Below are 15,192 nucleotides of genomic sequence, written 5' to 3'. Positions count from 1 at the left end.
GTATTTATTTTTAGATTAATTTTTTTGCAATAATTATTTATTGTTTATTATTATTAATATTTTATGTTTAAAGTGTCTATAAATAATTAAAATCAATAAATATGAAAAGATGAAAGAGTAAAGAAAAATGAAATTAAAAAAAAAAGTGTATTATTTCCTAAGTAAAATGAAGAAAAGGGATAGTTACATTACGTTAGTTAGCCATGTTTTAACCTTAAAAATAATTGACAAGCATGGTGGAGTTTTTTTTTGATTTGTCATTTCAAGGTTAAAAAAAATACAAATAGATTAGTTGGCTTGCGTAGGAGAAAAGAGTTGGAGGGCAATTTTGAAATTTTAGTGATGTTAATTTTTAAAAAGATGATCACCCATAGTAATTTATTGTCTAATAATGAAAAAAATATTGATACAATACATTTAAAATACTATTTAATTTCAAATATCTATGAGATCATATTGTATTCATTTTCACATTCCTTTAATATTTATAATTTCATATTTTTTTTTTATATATGGATCCCATAAGGTGATTCTTTTTCCTTTGTTCTGTTCTCACTTTTCTTTTTTCTTTTTTTAAAAAAAAAATGAAAATGCCAAATTGTTGCTTCTGGTTTTTTTTTTTTTTTTTTTGAAAAAGAAAATGAAAAAATATCCAAATTAAATTTTTTCATAAAGATAATATTAGGATTATAAAATTTTAATTATATATAAAATAATTTTGCTTATAAATTAAAATTGAGTTTCTAGTATAACTTGAGGTTGTTTAAGGGTGATTAAAAATATTATTTTAATGATCGGAAGTGTTTTTTTAAAAGATTAATTTAATAAATTTTAAAAGATGTACAATCACTTAAAATTATTGCTAAAACCATTGGTAGGTGATTCCTACAAAAATTATTTTTTGTTTTGTAGTTTATTACCAAAAAAAAGTCCTGTTTGTGATAACACTTCAAGTTTATATCAAAATACTAAACCACTGTTTTAAATGCGTTTATAATAGAGATGCCACTAAGAATGGTAGGCAGATAGATAAGAAGTTTAAGAAGAATCACTCATAAATCCGCAATAACTACTTTTGGCTTTCATATTAAGATTATATATATTAAGAGCCCTTTTAGTAAAATTTCTTAAATGGGTATAGAAACACGTACAGGCTCAGAAGAAACAATGACAAAGGGGTATTCTCAAACAAGGCCAAGAACTATTTGGATAATGAGCCAAATTTATTCCTGTACTAAAGCAATGACCTAACTCAAAGCTTTCTCTCAATCAATTTGGAAGAGATGCTTTGTTCATATCTGAAAAAATTCTGAGGGTCCACAGCAGTCTTCACTTTCACCAACCTGTCAAAATTGTTCATAAAGTACTTAACCCCATATACTTTACCCTCTTCGTAGCTATCTGTACCATTGTGGCTGATACCAATATCAATATCTCTATAGTTGAGATATGCACCTCTAGGGGAGTTGGACACAAAAGGGGTCATGTAGCTATAAAGCTCTCTTATCAAATTCAGATACTTCTTGTCTGCTTCAGCCCCTTCTTCTTTCCAACTCACCGAGAACTGGATCTTGAATATGTTCCCAGCGCGGTGAGGGAAGGGGGTTTCGGATGCGGGGATTTCACTCATTCGCCCTCCGTATGCATTGAACATCATTACTGGTTTGCCTAATTCGATCATCTTCTTCAACAGCCCTTCTAGACCATCCTTGGATATGGGTTTCTGTACGTACTCTGACTTCCTCTTTCTGGAGTCCGGTTAAGCAGCACATCCATTGATGTTCCATTATCGAAATTAGCCCAGTAGAGGACTGATTCAATCCAGCTCATTTCCATGCAGTCCTCTTTCTTTAACCCTAATTCTGGGAAATCCTTGTTCATCACTGAAATAAGACGGGTCGCGTCTCCAAGAAATAGTGATACTAAGGTTACCCTATTAGTCTTGGGGATTTTTCAGCTTTGCCGGATCCCTTGTCGCTCTTCACAGTGATAGGTTGGAGAAGAAGCCTGATGAAAAGATCATTATCGATCTTGTCAGTGATGTGATGCCATTGATAGACAATGTCAGTAGCGTTTTCGGCCAAGGTCTTCTCGACCCGAAAAACTGTAACAATTTCCGGCACTCGAACAAGCTTGATCTTATATGACAATATGACTCCAAAGCTAGCTCCACCCCTCCTCCAATAGCCCAAAAGAGGTCTTCTCCCATGGACTTTCGATCGAGAATGCTGCCATTAACATTGACTATCTGGGCATCCACAACATGATCTACAAATAGTCCATATCTTCGCAACATATTGCCATAGCCTGCACCACTGAAGTGCCCACCTACACCAAGAGTAGGGCAAATCCCAGCTGGAAATCCATGTACTTTGCTTTTCTCCCAAATTCTATAGTATAGTTCTCCTAGAGTTGCACCAGCTTGAACCCAAGCAGTTTTATCATTAATATTCACACTGATGGACCGAAGATTGAACATATCAAGGATGAAAAATGGGACATCAGAGATATAAGATAGGCCATCGTAGTCGTGGTCACCACTTTGGATTCTCAGCTGTATGCCAAAGTTTTTAGAGCAAATTATGGCAGCCTGGACTTGAGATTCATCCGAGGGGGTGACAATGATCAAGGGTTTTGGTGTGGAAGATGTGTTGAATCGTTGGTTTCGGATATATGATTGAAGAACCTTTATGAATGAGGAATTTGTTTGGGCGTAGACTATTGATGAAGCTTGGTCAGATGGGGCTGAATGGCTCGATAGGCATTGAACAAAGGGGTCATATACCGAATCTGAAGCTGCATATGATGAAACAAAAAGAAAACCAAGAAGGAGAAGCAGCAGCCCAAAGGAAGACATTGACATCTCCATTTTTTCAGTTTTCTTGTGGTTCTCAAGTTACAGTTTATTTTTATTTATATACTTCTTATTACTATTATTTTTCCTTATATAAATATAAAGTAAATAAATAAAAAAAGTTAACCTCAAGGCAATTACAACATTCATGTAGAATTTTATTTAAAAAAAAAAACCATGTTCTCATAATTTTTGAATGAGACCTTTGTATTGTCGTAACTCTCATGTCATTTTGTTACAAGTGATAAAATAATTTAAGAAATAAGTTTTGTAATTGGAAATATAATCCTTTTAATTTTTGAAGGTTTTTGCTAAAAAAGAATTTGTTTTTAAAATCTTAAAAGAATGATTTTGCATTTCGGGATTGATCCTTTAATAAATAACCTTTTTTTAGTAGCCCATTATTTTTATTCATTCTTTGTTATGTTTCTATCCTTTTCCTTTTATTCCTTTTTTCCTTCTCTTACACATATTCCAAAATTCAAAAAGATCTGGTAAAGTTCTTCATCCACCGACGGTGAACATTACTCGTCATAGGTAAAACGATCTTTTAATTAGAGTTTTAAAGCAAAAAATAATATTAATTTAAAAAAAGTCATATATATCTTGTATTTAAAAATAATGCTCAATCTATTGTGATTAATTACATTGATATATATGAGAATTTTTTGCCTAAAGAATGGAAAATCGTAGTTTATAATTGCGTTTGTAATATAAAAGAAAAAACACAGCCATGGATGATGTTTTGCTTCTTAAAGAATGATTTTCTATTTCCAATTTGATGTCTTTAATAAATAACCTTCTTTTAGTAACCCATTATTTTCATTCATTCTTTTTTATGTTTCTATCCTTTTCCTTTTATTTCGTTTTTCTACTTTCTATTACGCATAATCCAAAATTCAAAAAGATCAGGTAAAAGTTCTCCATCCACGGACCATGAATATCACTTGTGCCATGCATTAAAAGTAGGAAAGCGATCTTGAAGCAAACTAATACATATATATATATATATATATATATATATATATATATATATAGTATTTGAAAATAATGCTCACTTTTCATACACATTGATATCTATGTGTTTTTTAATTTTTTTCCCAAAGAATGGAAAACCGTAGCTGATAATTGCGTTTGTAATGTAAAAGAAAAAATTGCAGCCGTGGATGATTTTTTTCTTCTTAAAGAATGATTTTCTATTTTCGAATTGTTGCCTTTAATAAATAACTTTTTTTTAGTAACCCATTATTATTGTGCATTCTTTTTTATGTTTCTATCATTTTCCTTTGGTATTTTTTTTTTTTTTTTTTTACTTTCTATTACACATTCCAAAATTCAAAAAGATTTAGTAAAGTTCTCCATTCACGGACTGTGAATATCACTTGTGCTACGCATTAAAAGAAGGAAAGCGATCCTTTAATGAGAGTTTTGAAGCAAAATAATATTATTAAAAAAACATATATATATTGAAAGTAATGCTCAATCTAGCGCGATTCATACACATTGATATCTGTGTAGACTTTTTTTCCCAATGAAAGGAAAACCTTTGGTGATAATTGCGGTTGTAATGTAAAAGAAAAAAAGTAGCCATGGATGATTTTTTTCTTCTTAAAGAATGATTTTCCATTTCCAAATTGACGCCTTTAATAAAGAACTTCATTTAGTAACCATTATTTTTTATGTTTCTATCATTTTCCTTTTATTCTTTTTTTTACTTTCTATTATACATATTCTAAAATTCAAAAAATCTAGTAAAAGTTTTCCATCCATCGACTATATATTATATTGTGACAAAATAATGAGAATAGGCAATTTAAAAATAAATAAAAAAATAGAATGAGAACACATAGATTTAGGTGAAAAATATAAAATACCATAAATAGAGGAGAAGAAAATCCACTATATCAAAATATTGATACAAGATGTCAGAGTTGTAATCAGCTATACCACCATTGATCTCCCAAAAAATCTCAAAATTATAGCTACACCACATGTCGCACTGCAAGCTTTTTAGGCTAGACCAAATAAAATTTGGGTCATCAAACTATAAGTTGTAGTTGCCTTTGCAATGTGAAGGAACAAATGCAGCCCCTAGTTGTTTTTGTAATGTAAAAGGAACAACAAATGTGAAATGCAACCTATGGCTATGGCTATGTTTTTAGTGTAAAATTTGTGATTTTGCTTCCTCTAGAAATAATTTTCTTCTACCAACTTTGATAATTATCTTCAAATATTTTATCCCTAACAAGAGATAATATTAAAGTTTGCCTATTATTGTTTTTTTCAAAATATCTTTATAAATCATATCTATTTTTCAAAAATTCATGATTACTTGGAAACTTTTTTTCTTATCTAAAAAAGATTTTAGCTAAAAAAATGATTTTAGTTTGTGGATAATAATAATGTTATCATGTTTGTATTTTTATCATATTTGAATTACCATATAAATTAATGTTTTATAAGTTAATAAGGTGAGATCAAACAAATAAATTATTTTCTCATTTTATTTTCTTTTCTTCTTCTCTTTTAATCTTTATGTTTATGTTTATTTTATAACACGCTATCAACACATTGCTCTAAGTTGAAAAAGAGAGGAATTTATCTATAAGAATTTCTATAGATATGTATGTTTCAAACACTATTATTTCGAAGGATAAATGAAACATTATATTTCACTTTTATTATTATAATTTTTATTTATTTTATCTTATAGCTAGAAGCTGTGTAAGTCATGTTTTGTATAGTCAAAGTAAAAGCTTGTAGTAATTGATATTTTAATTTTGTAATAACTAACGAAAAATTATATAGAAAAATTTTCATAACTAGATATTATGAAGATAATTTTTATTGGCAATTACTTCATAGTCAGAAACTATGCACACAATTTCTAATTGTGTTGTAAAATCCAGATGTTATATCACAATATAATTTTAATTTTCCACAATTGTTACAATTTGTCAATTGTTTTATGTTACTACAACATCTCTCAAATTTTAATTATTTATAACCTTAAGCTATGAAAAAAATTTTAGTAAATTAATAAATACTAAAACTCATATAGCTAGAAGCTATATGAAAATATTTTATTGTAAACTTATAGTATACGTAATAAGAAGTTATAAATTATATTGTTATAACTTGAAGTTATAAAAACAAGAAAATTAATATTCTTTTTACTATGAAGAGGACATATCAAAGTTGTTAACATGTATTTTCTTATAACTAGAAGTTAGAGAGAACAAAATTGTCAACTTACAATTTTGTACAAATATATGAAATTTATATAATTAGAAGTTATAAGAACAATATTTTATAGTCTAAAACTATGCAACTATTATATTTACATTTTTTTGTAATTATGTAAAAATATTTAATGGCATGAAGTTATAATAACAAACATGTAGAAAATATTTGAATATTATTGTAAGATATAAAATCTAGGTGAGTGATTGATAATTTTTTGAATTCTTATAACTAGAAGTTATACATAGTCATCAGTAGAAACATTTGTAAATATAAGTGGAATTTTAGATTGCATGAAGACATGATCTTTATACTTAACATTCTTGTATTAAAGGCAATATTTTGAAATATTTTATATTCTAGTTGTTTAATACATAAGAGTCTTTCACTATATTATAACAATGATTAATTTAATTTGATCTTTGGTTTTCAATATTTGAGATCAATATGTTTGTCATTTAGAAAGTCGAAACTTTTGGATATCATATACTTATATTTTGGAAATTTTGGATAATATCTTTTTATTTGTTTGTATACAATTTCAATTCATAATAAGAAAAAATAAAAATAAAAATGAGGCTTTTGAAGTGTCACGAAAGGTTTAAGATGAAGCTTCTCTAAAGTGTCATATGTTAGAACCATGATATATTTCTTGATAGGTAGACACTTATAGGAAGCCCCATCTTTTGTGACTATCTACCTTGATGCTCAAAATAAACATCATTATTTCAATACCTTGGTGCTTTTTTGAGTGTCATTATATGTTTGAAAAATCCTTCAAGTCAATCTTGCCACTTAATAAAGTGTAATTGTATTGTTAGTGATAACCTTGACACTCAAAAGAAATGTCATTATCTATCAACCTAAACCTTGATACTCAAAATAAGTGTCATGTTTTATCTTTCAACTTCAAATAGTGACACTTCTAAAATAATAATTTTATAATCAGAATAGAAAATATTGAGACAATAGTCCAAATAATCAAAATAAGTGCCATGTTTTATTTTGCAAAAGAGTTGAAATAATTTTAGGTTTTGTTTCTATAAAGCATAACATCCACTCTTTCCCTTCCTGGTGTGAGTCTTGACTCCTCTTATTTCTAATTCACTGATTCTTTCCTAATGAGCTTTTGTTGTTGGTTTTTTTATTTTTTAATTTGGTTTATTTTATTTCCCCATAAAATTTTCTCTTCAAATAGAAAATTTTGTACTAAAGGTTAAGCTTATCTACTTCCACTCCATTTTAATGTTTTTATGTATATGGTTAAGCTTGTTATGATATTTTCTCTTTTTACTCTATTTTTTATGTTTCTGTTTATGAGGGAGTTGAAATAGAGATTTCTTTATTAATTTATTTTTATCATCTCATGTTATGTTGTTTGAGAGATTTTCCTTGTTTAAAGTTTTTCATCTCTCCAACTCCTACTCATGTCCTTTACTATACGCTAATAACAACAAACATATAACCAACTGAATATAATGGCTTTTAAAATGAAAATCAGTATGCCCCATTTTGTGATTAGGATTACATTATATCAAGCATTAGGTTGCCTTAGTTTTTGGAAACATTCAAAAGGTTACCATGAGCTTATACCTTTAGTAGAAACAATTTGACTAAGTCTCAATCTACATGAATCTAGCCCATACTCCCATTTCTCTTTACTTCCTGATTTCATTTTTGTTTTTATATCACTCATATCGAGTTGTTTAGAAAGAAGGGTATGTTCTAATTAAGTTAAAGAGAGGTTTATAACTTTTTCATCTCAAACACATTGTGCATAATGATAGAATGTGAAGAGGGTAAGAGTAAAAATTTTCGTTTGATTTCTTGGTTATTTAAGATGTTTTCTTGATGACCTAAAGTTTTCCTTTTGATTTCTTAGAATATGCGTATTTAAGTTCAAGGTTAGGGTTAATGTTAGAGTTGGGGTTTTAATTTGGGTTTATTTTTTGAACACTGTGAATGGAATTAGATTTATCATCAAAGGAGAAAAAAAAATTGATGTTAGCCATTCTTTTTTCTTCCCGACTTTCTAGGTGATTATTCATCGCTAATTTTTACATCTACATTTCTTCTACATGATTTTGGTTGTCTCTTAGAGTAAAAGTGCTAACACAAAAAGTTGGTGTTGGTTTTAGTTGCACACTCTGGTGGTATTGAAAATGGTTGAAATTTTTAAAGTGTGGATAGTATTTTGATTTTCGATTGAATAGAAAAAGTCAAATATGACTTTTTCTATTTAGTTAAAAATAACTTATTGATATTAATCAATATAATTAAAGTAAATTTGTTATCAATAGGTTATATTTAGTTTAATTATATTGATTGATATAAAACAAGTACTTCTAATTGAATAAAAAAATTTAAATATTTTACCTTTTTTCTATTCAGTTAAAAAACAAGCATCGACTTTGACTTAAAAGTGAATGATTAACCCTTTTTGTTGCCGACTGAGACCATATTATAGGGCAACTACAATTGCTGACTAGAAGTCCCATGCTTTTCTACTAAATGTTTGGTATTTTTTTTCTTTTTGCTAAAGCCTTTTTTTTTTTTTTTTTTGGCTTTTGGTAAGGATTTGTGGCCATTGGCCATTTTCTGGTTAGTGGGTTTCCAAATTCATAACTCCACACAACGTGTCTGAATTCAGTTTCTACCTTTCGCCTTGTACCTAAAAATTTGTTCCTTACTATTTTGCAAGTTAATTTGCAAGATAGTTTTCTATTAATGTGGATTGTATAATTCAAATAGGCTTTATGAAATTGTTAGTTTCTTGAAACTATTCCTTGTTCTGTTTTAGTGATACTTCTTCCTCCTACAATCTTCCAAACTTAACATAATTATACCATTTATTGTTCAATTGATTATAGACTATCTTTTGAAATGATGGATAAAAGTGCATGTTCTTTGAGGGTTCTTTAATTATAGTCTTGACTTTTCACCTTTTGTTTACATGGGAAACCTTATTCTTCAATTTAGTTGAAGAATTTCTTGACTTTTATTTTTTATTTTTGTTTGTTTAAATACCGATTTATAAAATGTGATATTAACCATTGTTCTTTATATTTTTCTAAGTGTAATTGACATGGTTACTTTCTTTCATTCCACCCATCATGTGAAGAAATTTTAGAAAAGAACTCAACTTAATTTTCATGTTTTTTGCTAGTTCTTTTGATTTTGGAACTATTAATTCAAGTGCCATTGGATGCTTAAGCCTTTGGTGATGGGAAAAGCCTTCTCATTGTTCAATTTGAGAAAAGTCTTCATAAACAATGTTTCTTGTTTTTATTTTTTATAATAGATTGCATAGCAATAGCCGTTAATGTCAATAGCCACCTTTTTCTAATTTTCCTTTTGCAAGTGGAAAAGCCTTTGGATAGGCCTTTAGAGCCTAGTGAAATATTGCACAAGATTGATAAAATTTATAGGTCTTATAGCATAAGAGCTATTAGAGAGCTCACTTTATAGGTTATCCTATTTTCTTCTATTTTCCTCAATTTTCTTATCATCCAAATAGAGGCATTATTATTTCTTTTCCTGAGATTTATCCATATATTGATTGCTTATGCAGTGTGTTTAGAAGGGTCTAACGGAGTTCAGTTATTTGAGAGGTAAATGACTGCCAGAAGAGGTGAAGCCTTCATTTATTTATATATTGTGCAAATGTTTCTTACTTTGATTTGACTTTTAGAAGAGTTTTAGCAAGCATTATGGTATTAGTTAGAGACTTTGAAATCGATGGTTGTTTAATTTGATGCTAGGAACTTGAACTTACCTAGAGGCAGGTCACTTTCATAAAATTTTAGTATAAATGTGAGATTTTGCCAACATGAGAATTCATGGAGTATATCCATGACAAGATGGCATGGTGGCTTAAAAAATTAAAATATTTCAAAATTCCATTATGTCAGAGAATAATGGTGGCTTAAGTTTTATCTACCTAAGATTTCAATAAAATCAGGATTTAAAATAACCTTGATTTGTGTGTTAGAATTAGAGATTGATATATGATAAGTGATTAAAAATTACACAAAATTATAACAATACATTTATTTTTTCCCTAATAGTACTGACTCTAATCAAAGTGTATTAGATGTTAGCACTAGGTGGGGATTCTATTAGCCCTCATATCCCTGTTTTAGGGTGATAATATCCATCAAATGACCCCAACATGTGTAAGTTATATTGTATATTATAATTTACCATCACATATTAAGTGGGAAAAAATTTAATATTCTTATAGCTTTAAACAAAAAGCCATCTAAACAAATAGACTGAATAGTAGAAGGAAATTTCAAACTTTTTTCCAAATAAGGATTTTAAAGTTTCATTAAACATGTAATTAAAGATTTTAAAGATTTTAAACTTTTTCCACGACTAATAGGTTTTTCCTAATATAAATATGTCTATTAAGAGAGTTCTCAAAAGTACTCATGGGCCTAAGTTTTAAGTTGTTATCCTTAGTGTATAACCCAAAACTAAGGTATTTGTTTTCATTATTGAGTTCATGAGAGAGATTCACATTCCTTCAAGGTGTTACGTACATCCCATAAATTTGCCTACCTTTGTTTCATATTTAGTTGATTATAATTCTTTGATCTCGAACCCCATGATTTTTATATTTTCAAAGCCTTTGGTGGGCTTTATTTTTTCTTTCTTTTTCTCCAATTTTGTAAAAAGAGAAATATAAAGAATAAAAATTAGGACTGAAAAGGAAAGAACTTACTATTTTATTAAATACACTTTATCTTCTCAACCTTTTACCTATTTTACATTTTGCTCCCTCACATTCAAATTCCAACACTTGACACTCAAACTTATTAGAGTGTAATACTTCAACATCATTTACAAACCATTCATGAATTATAAAAGAGATTACTTTTATGCATACTCAAATTCGAACTTAATTGAGTAGAACCAACTTTGAACTGTTAACCTTGATCGAAGTGGAATTTTCTAATCACCTTTGAAATATGACGACCACCATTTTGGTTTTTGATTTTAAAGAGATGTTTGCATGATGATTTCATAATTTTCGTACACAACTGTAAAGTGTGACAACTTTGAATTTAAACAATATGTGTGTGTGTGCGTGTGTTTTTTTTTTTTTTGGATTCTAACCTTAGTTTTTCACTTAACAAGATGCTCATTCACCTTTGGGGAAGGGGGGATAACGTATTACAATTTAACAATGTTAGGAAGTAAAGTGTTGCTCTTTAACAAGTTGAAGGATAAAGTATTAAATTTTGAATGTGAAAGAAAAATATTTAAAAGAGCCAAAAGAATTGGGGTAAAGCATATATATCTATATATGAAAATAGTTTGAATAGGGGTTTGAAAATTGAAGTGATATATGTTACTGCATTAAAGTGGCTTATGGAAGGCGGTTAACCTTAAAATGGAAGATCATGGCTACTCATTGAGAATTTATTTTACTGCATTTCAATTCTCATTTAAACAAAAGAAACGTTATTTACTTTGAATGCTTTTGCCAAATGCGAACAACCAAGTAGAAAAAACCATTGCAAAAGTTACATTTTACACAATTGTACGTGGAAAAAAAAAAAAAAAGAATTTCCTACAATTTAGCATGCCTAGCAACAAAAGTACAATCTTAATTCACAGAAGTTGCATTTTCTACAATCGTTGTAGAGAAAAGAATTTCTTAGAATTGAACGTTCTTTATACAAAAGTGACTCCTTAATTTCCAAATAGAGAACAAAACCAAACCCGGTTTTGGGTAATCCAAATCAAATTTAATTCTTCCATAAGAAAATATTATAATTATAAAATTTTAATTAAATATAAAATAATTTTTCTTATAAATTAAAATTTAATTTTTAGTATAAATAAGAGTGATTAAAAATATTTTTTGATGGTTGAAAATGTTTCCTTATAAAATTAGTTTAATGAATTTTAAAAATATGGAGAATCACTTAAAATGATACCAAAATAATTATTCATAGGTGACTCCAAAAATCATTTTTTTTTTGTTATGTAATTTATTACTAAAATATTATGATATATCAAAAAACCTTTTTTTTTTAGTTTATATCAAATACTAAACCATCGTTTTTAAATGCATTTTTGATATAGAGGTGCTACTAAAAAAAGTAATAGCTAGAGATGCCACTAACAAGGGTAGGTAGATAAAGATTCTAACAAGAATCACTCACAAATCCGCAATGAATACTTTTGGCTTTCATATTCAGATTATATGTATTAAACGCTCTTTTAATAAAATTTCTCAAATGGGTATAGAACCATGTGCAGGCTCTGAAGAAAAAATGACAAAGAGGTATTCTCAAACAAGGGCATGAGTCATATGGATAATAAGGAACCAAATATTATTTCTCTAGTCAACAAATGACCTAGCGCACACAGTTTTATCTGAATCAATTTCCCTTTAATAAGGAAGCGGTGGGATGCTTTGTTCATACCTGAAAAAATTCTGAGGGTCCACAGCAGTCTTCACTGTTACCAACCTGTCAAAATTGTTCATGAAGTACTTGACCCCATATACCTTACCTTCTTGGTAGCTATCTTTACCATTGTGGCTAATACCAATGTCAATATCTCTATAGTTGAGATATGAACCTCTAGGGGACTTGGACACATAAGGGGTCATGTAGCTATAAAGCTCTCTCATGGAGTTCACATACTTCTTGTCTGCTTCAGTCCCTTCTTCTTGCCAAGTCACTGAGTACTGGATCTTGAATATGTTCCCAGATCGATGTGGGAAGGGGGTTTCAGATGCAGGGATTTCACTCATTCGCCCTCCGTATGGATTGAGAACCATCCCTGCTTTGCCTAATTCAATTATCTTCTTCCAGAGCCCTTCTAGACCATCCTTGGATATGGGTTTCTGCACGTAGTCCGACTTCCTCTTCAAGAACTTCACTGACTCTGGAGTCCGGTTTAGCAGAACATTCACTGATGTTCCATTATCAAAATTAGCCCAGTAGAGGACTGATTCAATCCAGCTCATTTCTATGCAGTCCTCTTTCTTTAACCCTAATTCTGGGAAATCCTTGTTCATCACTGAAATGAGACGGGTTGCGTCTCCTAGAAACAGTGATGTGAAGCTTACCTTAACAGTCTTTGTGCTTTTCTCGGCCTTGGCCGATCCATTGTCGTTCTTCACAGTGATAGGTTGGAGGAGAAGCCTAATGAAAAGATCATTATCGATCTTGTCAGTGATATGCTGCCATTGATAGGCAATGTCAGTGGCATTTTGGGCCAAGGTCTTCTCGACCCGAAAAACTGTAACAATTTCGGGCACTCGAACAAGCTTGATCTTATATGACAATATAACTCCAAAGCTAGCTCCACCACCTCCTCTAATGGCCCAAAAGAGGTCTTCTCCCATGGACTTTCGATCGAGAATACTGCCATTAACATTGACTATCTGGGCATCCACAATATGATCAACAGAGAGTCCAAATTTTCGCAACATATTACCGTAGCCTCCGCCACTGAAGTGCCCTCCTACACCAAGAGTAGGGCAAACCCCAGCAGGAAATCCATGTACTCTGCTTTTCTCCCAAATTCTATAGTATAGTTCTCCTAGGGTTGCACCAGCTTGAACCCAAGCAGTTTCATCAGTGATATTCACGTTGATGGACCGAAAATTGAACATATCAAGGATGAAAAATGGGACATCAGAGACATAAGATAGGCCATCGTAATCGTGGCCACCACTTCGGATTCTCAGCTGTATGCCAATACTTCTAGAGCAAATTATGGCAGCCTGGACTTGGGATTCATCCGAGGGGGTGACAATGATCAAGGGTTTTGGTGTGGAAGATGTGTTGAATCGTTGGTTTCGGATATATGATTGAAGAACCTTTGTGAATGAGGAATTTGTTTGGGCGTAGGCTATTGATGAAGCTTGGTCAGATGGGACTGAATGGCTCGATAGGCATTGAACAAAGGTGTCATATACCGAATCTGAAGCTGCATACGATGAAACAAGAAGAAAACCAAGAAGGAGAAGCAGCAACCCAAAGGAAGACGACCTTGACATCTCCCTTTTTTCAGTTTTCTTTTGATCCTCAAATGACAGTTTACTTTTTATTTATTTAATTTAATGTATTATTATTTTTTGCCTTATATAAATATAAAGTAAATAACTAAAAGTCAACCATGATTCATAATTTTCAAATGGGCTCCTTGTAATGTCATAACTCATGTCATTTTGTGACAAATGATAAAATAATTTAAGAAATAAGATTTTTATTTGGAAATATAATTTCTTTACTTTTTAAAATTTTTTTCTAAAATAATTTTAAAAAATGATTTGACCATGTAAATGAATAAAATGGATCATATTTTTTTCTTTTAAAATAATGATTTTCCGGTTTCCAGATTGATCCTTTCAAAACCTAACCTTTTTTACCACCCAATTATTTTTTATGCATTTTTTTTCTATCCTTTCCCCTTTATTCCTTTCTTCCTTTCTAGTACACATATTTCATAATTCAAAAAATGGTAAAAGTTTTCAATCCACCTACCATGAATACTACTCCTCGTGCTTTGCATTTAAAGTAGGAAAAGTGAGGCTTTAATTAGAGTTTTGAAGCAAAATAATATTATTTTAGAAAAATCCAATATATAAATTGGATTTGAAAATAATTCCTAACTAGAGCCCCTTATACAAGTGGATATCTATATGGAACTTTTTTTTCCCCATAGAATGGAAAATCACATCTCATAGCTACATTTATAATGTAAAAGAAAAAAAACTTTCTTTTTTTTTCAACTAAACAAAATTATTATTATAAATATTTATGATAGTTTGTAGATAACAACATTATTATCATGTTTATACTTTTAGATTAAGAGTTAATAAGATGAGACCCAACAACTAATTTATTATTTTATTTTATTTTCTTCATTTCATCCATGTCACACGATACTCTAGTTCAAAAGATGAATAATTTATCTATAAGAATTTTTTATAGGTATGCAGTCTTATTTTCTTCCAACACTCTTATTTTAAAAAATATATGAAAAACGATATGTCATTGTATTCCACTCTTATTGTTATAATTTTCATGTAATTTATTTCATACTTAAAAGTTATGTAAGTCATA

At 29.7% G+C, this 15,192-nt stretch overlaps 2 pseudogenes; both read right to left on the bottom strand.

Moving 5' to 3' along the window:
• Nucleotides 1-1,252: 1,252 nt before the first annotated feature.
• On the bottom strand, nt 1,253-2,869 carry LOC117911034 (annotated as a pseudogene).
• A 9,583-nt stretch (nt 2,870-12,452) lies between these two features.
• On the bottom strand, nt 12,453-14,123 carry LOC117911033 (annotated as a pseudogene).
• Nucleotides 14,124-15,192: the final 1,069 nt, after the last annotated feature.

Source organism: Vitis riparia, chromosome 3 (assembly GCF_004353265.1).
Source record: "Vitis riparia cultivar Riparia Gloire de Montpellier isolate 1030 chromosome 3, EGFV_Vit.rip_1.0, whole genome shotgun sequence".
Taxonomy (NCBI): domain Eukaryota; kingdom Viridiplantae; phylum Streptophyta; class Magnoliopsida; order Vitales; family Vitaceae; genus Vitis; species Vitis riparia.
The sequence above is the reverse complement of the archived record's forward strand: the minus strand, read 5'-3'. Positions and strand labels throughout refer to the sequence as shown.